Here is a 14750-nt window from a genome sequence, read left to right on the forward strand (position 1 = left end):
ACCACTCAGCTACTGGGGCGGACATCTTTCCTATGCACCAAAGTTTCGACTCCTTCTTTGCAATACAAAAATTTTTCGTCATGGCTATCAAGCCATGAGTTCTGTAACCATTCTATCCACTGATTAGTGAAAAAAAACCCTAATGTGACAAACCTAACAGTGACATAAACAATAGAGAAGTATGACGCAATTAAGATACAAATGTATTTGAGTAACAATTATGTATAGAACCCTGGTAATATTGTAAGTAAAAAGTGTTGTTTTATTTGGCTATCAAGCCATGAGTTCTGTAACCATTCTATCCACCGATTAGTGAAAAAAAAACCTAATGTGACAAACCTAACAGTGACATAAACAATAGAGAAGTATGACGCAATTAAGATACAAATGTATTTGAGTAACAATTATGTATAGAACCCCGGTAATATTGTAAGTAAAAAGTGTTGTTTTATTTGAAATGGTCCACCAACAGTAATTTAAAAAGATATACGATTTCGTGTACAAGCAGGATCTGAAGTGGCAGTGAAACCTATTGTACGCTGTAGAGCTAACTAGTTAATAGTAAAAGAGATTGCTTAGTGTTATGAAAAATATGCAGATAAGTTGAAAAAAATAACTCACTTTGTGTAGCTAGGAATGGCAGTGTAATAGAAGTGTTTGTGGTTGAGACGTGAAGGACACGTCCTTGAAATATTTATAAGGTTGGAGCTGGCCATTATTTTGGTGTTGGGTGTGCGGTGACACACCAACCGGTATTGAGGTTATGAGTTGGAGGCGTGAATGCGACTGTAGGTACCCTTATGTTAGATGAGACAGAGTAGCTCATGGTGTCCTATAGGTTTAAGGAATTTAGCATTACGCTCGTCCATAATTACTTAATGCACTTTAGTGGTAGGTCGAGAGAGACTACCTGTGGTTTCAGCGTCCTATCGAGTGGAAATGGATTGCAACGTGAGCAAACTGATCAGCTGCAATACACTATAGATATGAAATAAATGTGCTATCCTGTGCTTTAAATTTTAATGGAGTGAGTATTACTTAAGTTCATACACTAGCAAAGTAAGTAAGTACATAATTGCAGATGTGGAACTGACACAGCAACAGAGGACCAATAAGTGGATTTAGTAGTCAACTAAACGTAGTGTGTTTTGAACACGCAGAACTGTACTATTACCACAAGTTACTCATATGTACAAAGAAGCTGAGAAGACAACTACTAATCAAATATACTCATACTATCTCTAAGAATAAAGTAATCGAAGATGAGTCAGCTAAGTAAATAAAATACAATTGTATCAGGAATGTACCGAGCATTGGTTCAGTGTTCCGGCCCAGAAATAATAAATTGAGATTAAATAGGATTCATGATCGTATGCCTTGAGCATAAATTTTCTCTAGTTCATGACTAACGGCGTTTTGAGCCATTTGTTTATCGATTTTATGATAGTTAAGTAAGCGCGAGAGTAAAATTGAAAAAGTTCTGTTAACTTTGTTCCAGTAACATATTGAAAGATAAAATTTATATATATCCCCATTTCATTGTCACCCACTCTTAGATATTAAGTGAACAGAGTCTCAGGCACTCTTTTTGTTTGTTCTACAGGACAAACCAGATAATGGCAGCCTGGTAGCTGTGTGAAAGCGTAGAGTGACTTGGACACAACTCACGGTGACCCCTCCCCTTTCTCCATGTAATGTAGAGTGAACGTGAAGGACGCACTCCATAGCAACTTCCCCTCCTCTACCCTTGTGAATGGAAGTGTAGAACGCCAGCCAAAGCGGCTGCAACCACGTGTGTAAAAATGAAATTGTCATGATTTGTGAAATTTTCTTTCAGGTTTAGAAAAGACTGCTAAGATATAATTATCTGTTTATGTATCATGAATAACTGTGTTATTTTCTTTGAATTTGTGTATGTAAAAATGTATTTAATGGATTTAAGATTTTCATAATTTTACATATTTTATGTGTTTGTCTGTCTAAGGCAATATGTATGCCAAAGTTTTTCATTGATTTTGCTTAAATTTTGAATGATAATGTTGCTTAAGAGGCAGGCAGTGAACATGCCAGAAATTTAAATAATTGAAGTAGGTAATCAGTTTTCTTTTAATATTTCTATATATTTACATTTAAATTTTAATTTTCATAGGGAGTTAAGCTGTACTCTTGCTTCCCTTTTGTAATTAATATTTTTTTCTTTCTTTTTCCCATTTACATTAAAAAAAATTAAGTAGAGGGTGATGTAGGGAAGCAGCCTACTCACGCTGTATAAAATTCACATCAGTCTTTCCATTGTGTGCCAGCCAGTCCGCTGTAACTAGCTCTGACGTCATAAATGTTGCGCAATACTTTAAAAATCAAGTAAATAACCTGAAACGTTTCTAGCATGTCAGGAGTAATACTAAATCAATATGTGTTGAATATCAGTTCAATAACTTTAACCATTTTAGAAATTTGGATTTTTTCTGTAAAAATCATTGGCGCAACAGAAAAGAGCTAGAAACTTAAAAATTTATATTTAGATTCCTTTATCATAATAATTTAGTAGAAACAGTATTCTGGATCTCAGAAATTAAAATGTTAGTTGAAATTCATGATTTCCTGGGTTTTGTCTTAAAAATTAAGGAAGCAAGATAGATTAAGTAGGCGAATAAATAAAGCTAGGATGTTTAAATTTAAGTAGAAGGGAGATCCGGTATAATCATAAAGATATGAGAAGTTTCAACTGATTAACTATAAAACTATAGCGATAGCGTATCTCCAAAGGGCAAGTTCAGAGCTCATCTACTGCATGTAGTGTAATTAAATTAATTCTCTCGCCCAAAATACTTGACTTAGCCACGTCAGACTTTTATTGTGATTACTTACCTGTGTGCTGATTGCACATTTAAATTGAGAGCTTCATTGGCCAGCAAAGGAAGCAATGATTTATTCGATAACTTAAAGTAGTGCATTACTAGCCCAGCGGCTAGTCGGGAGAGCTGATTTGGTCAGGCGTTCCCTTAGCCGTCCGCACCGCGGCTTTACATATAAGAACGCTGCGCGAGAGAAGAACGAGAGCACTACAGTCGCTGAGATGTGCAGCCGCGAGAAGGACGTACCTGCGCTTGCTAGCGTCGCGAAAGGTGTGGCAGATCGCCGTCCGGCCGCGCTTGCGCCGTCGGCGGCCCCATCTGGCCCCCCACTTACGACGACCAATGCTTTGGTTATGGATTTGGTGGACACAGCTCCGGAAATCTTGAAGACAGCGCTGTCTGTTCCGCTCCCAGATTCTGAAGATGAGTGCTCCACCGCCCCTCAGCCACGCGGACGAAGCGGGAAACAGAAGAGGAGGGCAACAGCCGCGTCGTCCGCTGTTCGCAGCTCGCCGAATGAGAAGAGGGCCAAACAAGATTTCGCCCCTGGCGCCGATGGTTTTGTCCCGGCCCGGCCCGGCGAACTGCAAGACACATGCAGTCTTCGACGACGCTTCCAACTGCCGTCGCAAACTCATTCGACGCGCTCGCTGACGCGTCGGACCAGCTGCCGCGCGATCCTGCGCCGAAGAAAGACTCCAATCTTCCGCCAGTGGTCCTCCAGTTTCGGCCGCCCTATGGGGAACTGCAGAAGTTGTTGCGCAGCTGGACAACAGCCGTGTACACCGTGAAGCCTGCTGGGCGTGACCTGTGCAGGGTCACACTCCGCACTGCTGACGATTATCGCCGGGTCACTCAGGAGGCGTCTGAGCGTGGTATCCCATTCTATACCCACGCTTCCGCACCTGACAAGGTCTTGAAGATTGTAATCCGCGACCTCCCGTTGAACATGGAAGCCGATCACGTGCATCGTGAACTCGCTGACCTGGGCTTCTACATCCGGGCAGTCGTGTAGATGAAGTCGCCTAAATCACGCGATGATATGCCGCTCTTCCTGGTCGTCTGCTCCGACACCGTGGAGAACTGCAAACTCTACCAATTGACGCGGGTCGCCGACGTTCCGGTCCAGACCGAAGATCTTCGCTCCCGGAGAGGCCCTGTGCAGTGCTTTCGCTGCCAGTGGATCAATCACGTCACGCGCCACTGCTCTACGCCGGACAGATGTGTTAAATGCGCAGGCGCCCACGCAGGACGTGCGTGCCCCCGTCCGCCCACCGCGAAGCCGACATGTGCACTCTGTGGCGGTGCTCACGTGGCCAGTTATCGTGGGTGTGAGGTGTGGAAGCGTGCCATCGCTCGCCAACGTGGCCAAACGCCAGCGCCACGTCCGAAGAAGCCAGCAACGAGACGGCCCGGCGTCTGTTTCGCGGCGGCAACGTCAGGAGCGCCCTCCGCCGTCCCGGCTGCGTCGGCTGCTCCTGCTCCTGCCGCATCTGAGGCCGTGCAGACACTTGCGGCTCCTGCACCTCCACCACAGCTGCTAGTGGCGGACCCGGGTGCTGCCTCTCCCGGGACGTCGGTCGGACCGCGCCCCGCCAACCACCGGCGCTGGGGTCACTGCCCCCTGGGTGCCCAGCGCTCGGCCCCGTCAGTCGAGCAGCCCCAGGTGGACTCTCACATCGAAGCAGCCACGCCTTCCCCTTCCAGCGACGGGGCCGCGCCGGCTGCCTCCACCGCTGACCTGGCCAACCTCGTCGCACAGCTCACTGCCCTGGTGACCAGTGCTATGAAGTTGATTGAAGTCCTGTCTGAGCAACTCACCGCTGCAGTGCCGATGGCCTCTCTGGCCCCAACCGCTGTCAACACTCACCAGTTGCACCATGGGCAGCGTTAGAGGGCTAACGGTCGTCGCGTGGAATGCCAACGACATCCGCACTCAAGCTGGCGAACTTCGCCAATTTCTTCGAGATGAAGCAGTCGACGTCTGCCTTATTAACGAAACCCACCTGCAGCCTGGGGTCAATGTCAGGGCGCAAACTACTCCAGCTATCGCACCGATCGACTGACGGCGGGTGGTGAGACAGCCGTTTATGTTCGCAATGGCATTCGTCACCACATGATACACCTTCCGCCACTGGCAACGCTGGAGGCCACTGGTGTCGTCGTTCACACCTCGGCGGGCGCCATCACGTTCGTCGCTGCCTATCGACCGCCGTCTCGTCCACTGGACGCTGCTGACATCGATGCTCTGCCCTCCTTGAGGGGGCAGGTGTTCGTCGCCGGGGACTTCAATAGTAAACATGTCTCCTGGAACTCCAGGATCACCAATGCCGCTGGCAGCTGCCTGCTCTGGGTAGTGGAACGTCACCATGCGCTTGTGGTGCCGTACAACCCGACCATCTTCTCTGCCTGTGGCCTCCCGGATATAATTGACATAGCGGTCGTCAAGGGCATCCCTCATCAGATCACCGCCGCGACGAGGACGGCACTGTCTTCTGATCGTGTCCCAGTGTTTTTTGATATCGACCTAGACGCCCTCCAACAGCCCAGGAGAGGCATCTCACTTGCTGGCATCGACTGGGACAGGTTTCAAGCAGCCGTGACGGACTCACTCGCCGCCGCGCCGTCCCCTGCGGAAGCTGGAGCGGACGCAGCACTTCTGCACTTCGCGGCCACCACGATCGACGCTGCCACTATAGCAATGCCGCCCCGACCTCGCACTCTGCCTGACTACTTCCGACAGCTGCCGCCGGACATCCTTGCGGCCATCACTGAGAAGAACCGGGTATACCGGGAGTGGCAGAGGACAAGAACTGCCGACACCAAGCGCCTCCTCAACAGGATGCGTCGGGACATCCGGGCTGCCATTGACAACCATAGCAATCGCGACTGGAATAACAAGGTCGCCACCCTCTGTCTTGACGACGGCACGGCCTGGCAGACGACGAAGCGTCTCCTACGCCGTACGCAACGTATCCCTCCGCTGCTGGTCCACGGTCAGGCTGTCTGCGAACCAGCTGCGAAGGCTGATGCCCTCGCAGACGTCTTTGAGGCTGCGTTTACGCCGATCGAAGACCCGACCGACGCTGTCCACGACGACCTGGTTGCTGACCGGCTCCCACGCTACCTGGAGGCCCGTGACGACGATGACGTCATTGAAGAGACGACGGCGGAGGAGGTGTCGTCCAACCTGCGTGCCCTGAACCCCAGGAAAGCTGCGGGCCCAGACGAAGTTTCCAACGCCCTACTCCAGAAGTTCCCGCCGGTGGCTGTCACTCATCTCGCCGACGTCTTTAATGTAATCCTCCGGTCCTGCAGTTTTCCTCAGTCCTGGAAGCATGCAGAGATCGTGGCGATTCCGAAGATGGGGAAGGATCTGCGTCACCTGCGAACTACAGATCTATTGGTTTACTGCCGGCCGTCTCCGAGGTCTTTGAAAGGGTGTACATCAGGCGGCTGCAGCGCCACGTTGACGAGGAAGGCCTCCTGCCCGAAGAGCAGTTCGGCTTTCGCAGGGGCCACTCGTCAGTTCACCAACTCCTTCGGCTAGTGGAAGAAGCGTTCGTCGCCCTCGAGCAGCGCGAGTTCTTTGGCGCGGTGTCCCTGGACGTGTCGCGTGCTTTCGACAGTGTGTGGCACCGCGGCCTCTTGTTCAAACTTTTTGAACTTGGGGTCCCGACGTCGCACGTCCGTCTCATCCGTTCCTATCTTGCCGATAGGACCTTCCATGTGCGGGCCGCGCATGGCTTGTCCTCCGTCCGCCGCATCAATGCCGGTGTGCCACAGGGCTCGGTCTTGGGGCCACTCCTGTACTCGCTGTACACTTCTGATGCGCCGAAGATCGACCGAGTGTGGCTCGCCCTGCACGCGGATGACACGGCTCTATATACGAGGAGCCTCAATGCCGCCGTCATGCGCCGCCGTCTGCAGCTCGCCGTTGACACCCTGGCGGCCTGGGCCGTCAAGTGGCGGCTACAATTCAATGGGGCCAAGACGCAGTTCCTGATCGTCACCAGGCGACTCGTTCCTGCGGGTCTGCAACCGCTCACCGTCGGTGGCAGCCCTGTCCTGTGACGTCCAACGGCGCATTACCTCGGCGTCACCATCGACCGCCGACTCACGTGGGTTTCGCACATCCGCGAAGTGAAGACCAAAGTGCGGAACAGGCTCCGCATCCTGTACCCGGTGCTGAACCCCGGCTCCCAACTACCACCGCGGCTGGGCATCACTCTCTACAAGGCACTGCTCCGCCCCGTACTACAATACGCCGCCGTCGTCTGGGAGAACGCCGCCGACACGAACCTGAAGAAGCTGGAGACACTGCAGAATCGCATCCTTCGGCTGACCTTACACCTGCCTTACGATTTCCCCACCGCTTATCTTCACGACATCGCGGAAGTACCTCTGCTCCGTGACCTCTTCCAGGCGACCGCCCGCACCTTTTACGAACGCGCAGGCCGGTCACACAACGCCCAAATCCGAACGCGCAGCGTCACCACCCGCTGGCCACACCTGCTCGCTGCATAGCTAGCACTGCAGAATTGTGCTGAGGAGACACCCAAGAAGACAATCTTCATGTGAAGACGCATTACATCGGCATGCATGGGAGGCAAAGCAATAACTGCTGCGAACTCCATCACACATCGGAGGCCACGTTATCTCCGTGCAGATTCACGCGAGAGAGAGAAGAACGCCCCAGTTCTCTCCAGACGCTGATTAGCACACCATCTGTGCCCGGGAGTCGCGTCGCATCGGTATCATTGCTATAAACAGCCTCAGATTCCGTAATAAGTTACTCGGGATACGCGTAACCATGAAATCGTTTTCGAGTGAGGTGTTAATTCTGGAATGACTTTAATGATCTATCTTCAATTTGCGTATGTCGTATTTTCACGTGCCACCGCGGGACAGACATTCTACCATTATTTAGCGTGGCGTTTGATGAACATTATCATCAAATTATGGCGAGCATTCACTTAAACATTTAATTTGAACAGTTACAGTTGCATCAGCGCATTAGACTCTGAACTGCTCTGGTAGTTGGATTGTGTGGATTCTTTTTGGTCTGTTACTTTCAGAATATAGTTAACATTTTAGAGAGAATCGTTTTTGATTAGAATCCCAGACAATCTCCTAATTCCTCAGAGCTATAAGCTGTAGCTATAAGTTTATTTCTCAGATGAAGTGGGCACTAGGAATTCTAATTACAGGCTTCACGTTTTGCTAATCACTTTCTGGTTGCCAATATTGTAGTTAGAGAGCCAGTGTTGGGAACGGCAAACAACAGCATTAAATAAATAACAGGAACATTTTATATAACAATTACTCCACCCGCCGCCCCACATATGTTGCTAAACGGCCGGGAAATGCATCTTTTCTACGTTACATTCTACATTATATAAACAATTATTTTCACCCACCGCCCCACACATCGGCAAATCAGGGAATTTTGCTAGATGATAATCAAAGCTCAGCAGAGCGCGTCTGTTCGTCTTTTCTAACTTTGTTCTGTCTTGGGTGTTCATTGTCTTAGTTATCACTACTGTAGCAGCAATTAATGCTGTGTTGGCTGGGTGTTTCCCTTAAGATTTGAGTTGCAAGGAATTGGCTCCACATACCACTTGGTCATAAATGTCACAGTCTAGTTTATGGACAACTTCACCTTCACAGCATTTTTTTACGTACCCAATAAGATGTATTGTAAATGTTTCATGTGTTTTGTTTATTATTTTTAGTTTAGTCATCATAAATCAAATTGTTATTTTGGACAGAACTTCATTCTGTTAATCGGTAGAGTAATCCTTTCAAGCCGGCCGGTGTGGCCGTGCGGTTCTAGGCGCTTCAGTCTGGAACCACGTGGCCGCTACGGTCGCAGGTTCGAATCCTGCCTCGGGCATGGATGTGTGTGATGTCCTTAGGTTAGTTGGGTTTAAGTAGTTCTAAGTTCTAGGGGACTGATGACCATAGATGTTCAGTCCCATAGTGCTCAGAGGTATTTGAACCATTTTTGAATCCTTTCATTTCTCATTACGTTAATGAAACTTTCCTTTATCTAACTAATTTCTATCCAATTAAATTATTACAGGTACCAAACTCTTTTCTACTTCACTTGCAGGTCGATTACAGTCAGTTCGTGTTTCTTCTTAATCCATGTGCAACAGCAAAGTCGGAGTTAGAAAAGGGTGGCTTAGAGCATCATTTCCATATGAGGATTCGAGAAGAATTTAGTGTTAAATACATGGCTAGTCCTGGCACCTCGTAATCTTCAGCCAGATCATATTCAGTGACAAGACTCCTTTGGCACTTGCGAAAGAGGTAATTGACATAAATTGCATCGTCTGGGCTGACGCACCACCAGTGGAGCCTATGGAAACCCCCAAAGTTCATGTGTGGATGTGGTTATTTACAAAATCTATGACCCATTTTTCTTCTCCGCAAACTCCGTCGGTGGGGCATTGTACCTGGATATACTGTAAGCGTTTCTTTTAGCACAACGTCTGTAGGATGACCAACATATACATCCAACAGGATGGAACACCATGCCATCGTGACATAAATTTGCGTAATGATGTGTATTTCGCCAGCACAGAATCGAATCAACGGCGGAGCTCCAATATCGGCTTAGACAAGGAGTTGCAGCTTTAACACCACAAGTGCTCCAGAATGCCTTTCACACCACAGCCGGCAGATGGGAACTTTTTCGGGATATGAATAGTGCTCATGTGGAATGTTACATTTGGTAAACATAAGCCATTGTAAAGAATAATAGTACAATAATTATTTCATGAAAATCTATACTTAATTTCTAGATATCCTTACAGTTATTTCATGACTGAAGTCTTTACAATAACAGGCTTCACAGACGCAGCCTCATCTTCAGGTGTATCAATAAGTAGAAATAAAACCGTATCTCTAAACTGCAAGACCATAAACAATATAACAGAACTAGAAAAAGAAAGATAATAGCTGTGACATAAACACACTGCATTGTGCATACCTAAATCTAGCATTAATGTTACGTTCGGGCCTATCAGCCTTTGATTCTCGATTGTGGTATTATTATTTATTATACTGTGTGCTTGACGGTTTTTTTGTTTTTAACTACATATTTTTTAATTAGGGGGCCTAGGGTTTTACTCGTGATAATAGCTTCTTCAGCGTAATTTTCAAAGTAATGGTAACTACAGCACGTATTACATTCCACATTAAGCTGCGAAGGTTTTTTATTCCGCAGTTCTATTGTTTTCAGTTCAGGTTTACTTCATGTTCCGCTGACTATGGTGACTGCCTACAATTTTTCTTTGAGGGTGAACAGCTCTCGTACATGTACTTTGACTGTTTCCCTATAGCCAGTTCTCATTTTCAGTTTCCGCTATGCTCTGGCCCTTGCCTTAGATACACAGCAGCCCATGATATGCGCTTCCTACGCAGTATTTACAATGGTGTGGCCCGTAGTTCCACCGCAGTTTTCTTTCCTTTGGTAGAGGGGACGCATTGGCGCTCTGCGTCAGTATTTGTTAAGTGTTAGCTGCACCGCGGTAGCGTTTTATTAGATATTTGTTTTCTCAGTTAATGATACTTGAACAGCGGTCTTTTTGTTTCAGTTACGAGATATCCCCGTCCTGTCTTCCAGTGACAGTGAAAAGTAAACGTTTGATCAGTTGACCCTTTTGTAACTGCAGCTACGCGTTGCGTAGTTTCCAGCTTGCTCATATCAGATTTCTGCCTCCCACATAGTGTCTAATCTGGTTTAATTTGATTTATTTAGACTCCGTGTCCTCTCGCCGGCACTTTCCCGATAATAGTGACCTAGGTTAATTAAATTAAAAGGTGCTTGTAGCTCAGGCTTATTTGAATATTCAGTCTGATAAGCCATGTACATGAGATGCTTTGCCTTGTAAGTTAGCTTCGAAATGGACGTCTACACCTACTATTTATAGATATACACGATGTAGAGGATTTATTTGACCTTAATTATCTTATTTGTCTAGTAATGTTAGCTCGTTTACGGTTTTGCAGTTTAGAGAAAATGTTTCAACTTTGAAATACAGCTGAAGATGGAGATCGTCTCTCGAACCTGATATCAAAGAGTTCAGTCAGCAAATAACTGTAATACTGCAGCAGGTGTTTCACTCGTCACCATTCCATTTCAGTTGTCAAGCGTCAATCTGCGTCACTTCCCACAAAGTCTGACAATTCAAACTAAGGATGTCCTTGGGATAAATGGCTGTACGAAAGCCATTTGACTCTGCTACTGTAGTAGGTGATCAGAAGCCATCAGCAACTCAACAGCTTCTATCCAGAGGCAGTGTTTTGCTGCAGTAAGACGTCGATGACACACTGGATGTTTCTCACGTGGCACGCTTGTTTATCTTGATGTATCCCGGATCTTGAGGAGTTTCTGGCTGTCGAACACATGCGACACGTTGCAGTGGGCTCACAGGCATGTGGTCCCCTGCTAACTTGTAACCATCCTCTCTCCTCATGCTGCGGGAGCATTTTATTATTTCAAAAGCTTCCTTAATTTCCCACTACAGCATCCATGGCTACTTGTCAAGCACACGGACTTCTTGGAAGCTGATATGTTGGTCACTGTCTAAATGGTATTCGGTTATTACTGATTTGCAGTATTGCCCTCTGATACGCGATTCCTAATCGGTCTCCTAGTTTCTCCAACGCTGACATCATCACATTCACAATAGGGTTAATGAACGCGTTGGAGAGCATCCAATGTCGGCCTCAACAGATCTCGAATCTTGCAGCCACTCTGAAATAACTACTGTAGCGACAGTTACATAAACAACCGGACACAAGAGAACTGTTGTGGGCCATCGAGGTCTTCCTGTAGGAAATCGCTGTCACGGGGTACACGTTCCGATTATTTGTTGCCTGCCGATCACCCGCTACAGTAACACAGCCGTACAGCCACCCACGAGCAGGTATCACGACTGCGAACTGAGCGTTCTGAAAAGTGATGCAGGTAAGTACGTGGCAACTGAAGTACGAATGTGTAGGAAAGAACATCTTCATGAACACCCACGTTCGTCAGTGTGAAACAGGACCACTGCAAATACGATCAAAACATCGGCTATAATGCGGTTTTAATTTGAAAATGATGAGCGACTAATGTGCTAATACTACTGTCAGAGGTGTTACATATCCTCCATGTAAACGATCTTAGGACCATCGATCTAGGAGATAATTGTTAGTCCTGTTAGTCATAAAAATGGTTCAGATGGCTCTAAACACTATGGGACTCAACATCTGAGGTCATCAGTCCCCTAGTCTTAGAACTACTTAAACCTAACTAACCTAAGGATGAAATACCCCCTTAGAAAAATTAAGAATGACAGTGCTGGTAAACCTCTTACGTTATTTGATTTTCAAACAGCTGAGCGAAACTGAACGTACTCAGACACTTCTCTCTTCACCTATTCTGATCATCACTTAACTGACACACAATATTTTTAGCGCAACGCAATCTGACTTTCAATAATCCCTACAAAAGAATGGCCGTGACTAACAATAACCTATACCTTTCATGAATCACTTACCTCACAAAAATCTTCGTTACTCGAACTCTTGCAATACAGCGAGCGTCAATACTGCCAGCTAAATAAAAGATTGTAACTACTGAAGGCACTAACTGCTGATAGGCATAGTTAGCAAATGAAAGATTTTGATAGACAACAAACAATGTATTTACCTTAATAATGTTCAAAAGTCATCATATATATATATATATATATATATATATATATATATATATATATATACATACATATGCAGTACTACAAATTTACTCTTTCTGATGGACAAACGTCCAGAACCTCCGCTCTCAAAATTCTGCCATCTCTCTCCCACATCCACCACTGCTGGCGTCTCACCTCCAACTGCGCAACGCTACGCGCTGTTCACATCCAACTGCCCAACACTACAATAGCGAATATTCCAACAATGCCAACCAGCCACAGACCGCACACAGTACAGCCAGTGATTTTCATACAAAGCGCTAAATGACATTACCAGCATAAAAACCTAAACAGCCCACTTACATAGAAAATAGCCTACTTACAAGGACATCACACACAGCCGGCCGTGGTGGCCGAGCGGTTCTAGGCGCTGCAGTCTGGAACCGCGCGACCACTACGGTCGCAGGTTCGAATCCTGCCTCGGGCGTGGATGTGTGTGATGTCCTTGTTAGTTAGGTTTATGTAATTCTAAGTTCTAGGGGACTGGTGACCTCAGACGTTAAGTCCCATAGTGCTCAGAGCCATTTTAGACATCACACACATCCACGCCCGAGGCAGGATTCGAACCTGCGACCGTAGCAGCAGCGCGGCTCCGGACTGAAGTGCCTAGAACCGCTCGGCCACAGCTGCCGGCTGACTTATTTGTCAGTTATGGGCGAGGTAACATATGAGTCGTACGATTACATTCTTGTTAATTAGCCAGCAAGGCAACCAGTTACCTCTACATCGCCTAATTGCTATAAACATTCACATAACCGGTTTCGGCAAATAATTACCATCTTCAGATATGATAATTAATCTACAAACTATTTAGCCATAATATGTAGAAAAAATCTGTTTGCATGCCTGTGGAACAGCATGTTCGTCTTACCCATGTGCGTGATTACTCATCGGTCGAGTTATACAGCTCCGTTAATATGGTCAGTGCGACGACTGAAGTAGACTGCAATCCCTAAAACTGTCTGCCAGAGCGTAGCTTGTGTGTATTTGATTGCTGATAACATAGAACATGAAAACAGCTTCCTTTTCTCATTTTAAAATGCCTCCCTTAAATGCTTTAGAGGAGGAAAGCATTTTAATTATGACTGACGCTGAGTGAGAATAAAATACACAGTTTCTGAAGTTCTATCTGCAACTGGACCATGATAATAGTGAATTTTCAATTGTACCAGGATCAACCTAACAGTTTGGACCTCCACCATTCGCAAGTACGATGACGAGTGAAAACGATAAAAATCCAATACAGTTAATAAAAGTTCACATAATAATTTAGCTGCTCCGTCTGAAGAAGCAATCAACTTTGGTATCTTCGGTGGTTGTTGCTTACGAGAGTCCCAGCGTTCGACGTTGCTGATGTACTAATTTTTCAATAAAACTCAGAGTATATCATTTTTCGTGTGTTGTATTGTCACAGGCATGGATGTACATTGATAATATACACATTTCTTGTCTGACAACCTCCGAAAGAGTCTCACACAAACAGCCCAAAGACAATAATGCAGACTCGCTGATTGGTTCTCTCACTGTCTCTCTCTTACATGCCTCTTCCTTACTGATTGACGTGACTCATGCGCCGCTTCCTTTTGTATAAAACTAAACAACTGAATACATTATTAAATGATTTTCGTTACTTACATAAATAAATGAGCCTCATATTGCCCTACATGTTATATTGTGTAATTTGGAAGAGTTTATTTAATTTCATACACAATTTCTATGAATTTTAGAATACAACAATTTAAATTACGTTTTAGTTAGTTATAGACAAATTACTTTTAATAAGATATTGGTATCGGTCTTTTGGTTTGCTCTTAAGTAGAGCTATTATTTTAAAAAATCATAATGAGTATATGGTTCAAATGGCTCTGAGCACTATGGGACTTAACATCTGAGGTCATCACTCCCCTAGAACTTAGAACTACTTAAACATAACTGAACTAAGGACATCACACACATCCATGCCCGAGGCAGGATTCTAACCTGCGGTCGTAGCGGTCACGCGGTTCCAGACTGAAGCGCCTAGAACCGATAGGCCACACCGGCCGGCCATAATGAATAAACATCGTCGCTTTTAACAAATAGGGGAGAAGTCAATTTTCAAGAATATGTGGTGCAACATGGCTGCACGTTTCATGTCACGAAA

The sequence above is a fragment of the Schistocerca piceifrons genome, chromosome 6, assembly GCF_021461385.2.
Source record: "Schistocerca piceifrons isolate TAMUIC-IGC-003096 chromosome 6, iqSchPice1.1, whole genome shotgun sequence".
Lineage (NCBI taxonomy): Eukaryota > Metazoa > Arthropoda > Insecta > Orthoptera > Acrididae > Schistocerca > Schistocerca piceifrons.